This window comes from Poecilia formosa, unplaced genomic scaffold (assembly GCF_000485575.1).
Source record: "Poecilia formosa unplaced genomic scaffold, Poecilia_formosa-5.1.2 Scaffold1216, whole genome shotgun sequence".
In the NCBI taxonomy this organism is placed as follows: domain Eukaryota; kingdom Metazoa; phylum Chordata; class Actinopteri; order Cyprinodontiformes; family Poeciliidae; genus Poecilia; species Poecilia formosa.
In genome coordinates, this window is record NW_006801155.1 from 1 (window position 1) to 1,315 (window position 1,315).

Below are 1,315 nucleotides of genomic sequence, written 5' to 3' on the forward strand. Positions count from 1 at the left end.
CTCTATTTGATACAGTCTATCTGACTCCATTATGGCAGCCTTTCAATTTCAGCTATTTTCTTCTTCTTCTCTTGTCTATATTCAACTTGACCATCCCATGCATCAGAGACTTTTGCATTTCAACTTTCTGTTCTCTCTCCTGTTTGTCAAGTAACTTTTGGGCAAACTCCTGCTTAGCCATTTCTTTATAAAGCTTTTTCTCCTCTAAAGCTTCTTTGACATCTTCTTGTCTCCTTATGTCCTCCAGATTATCATAGACCATCTTCTTACATTTCTCTTGAAATGTAACATTTTCAGGAACATTTTTCTCCCTCTCGTCATGTACATATTCTGACCGAATGTCTTCACTAACACTCTTATATTTTTGCCATTGCATTACGACTTGTTCCTCTGCATTTTCAGTAACCTGTACAATGAGTTTCTGTTCTTTTTTACATGACAAAGGCCTTTTGAACTGTTCATCATGTTTGTCTTTTCCAGAAACTTCATTTAATATAGCTGTGGACAAGTGGAGAGGTTTTGGTCTCTTTTTCCTAATTGGACACCACATTTTAGCTTCCTCCGTTCCCCTCTTCTTCTGTTTTTTACTTTGGGCATTGTGTGCATTAGATTTTTGCATTCCAGCTTTCTTTGTCTTCTCCAGTTTATCTGGTACAAAAGTGACTATTGGACAAAACTCTTCCAATTCTTTATGTTGCTTTTCCTTCAATAGATTTTTGTTTTCAGGTTTTTTCTTCCTCATAGCCTCTAGCTTGTCTTGCAAAATATTTTTACATCTCTCATACCATCTGCACGTGCAAGGACAACCCCCCTTGCTGGCACTCTGAGGTGTTTCAGTACCTGTTTCACTTGTACCTTGTGCCTTTTCACCCTTTTCGGAATGTCTCTTGTCCTTGAGAGTGCCAGAGTCTGAATTATTGGGAAAAGGGTTGAAATTTTGGGGACTGCTGACCACATTGTTTAAAAATCTAGTTTGTTCTTGATTTCCAAAACAGCTGTTCATACCTTCCTTTTGTTTTGTCTTCGTTGTCCTTACCATAGGGGTAGGCTTCCTGTGTAATCGATGGGAATCCATCTGCCGTTTCTATCTCACGGTGGAAAAAATACAGTTGACTGTAAGTCAGTTCCGTGGTACACCACTGAACACAAGTAGCAAGGTATTAAAAAGCTGAGGTTTTCGAGAGGGGATCATAGAATGTATGACACAAATCCTTTGATCTTAGTGACATCATCAGTTCAGTTATGGTGGAACATTAGTTGCTGCTTGTTGTACATGTGTGTGTCCGAATTCAGGGTCTTCATCCTTCGAAGGACG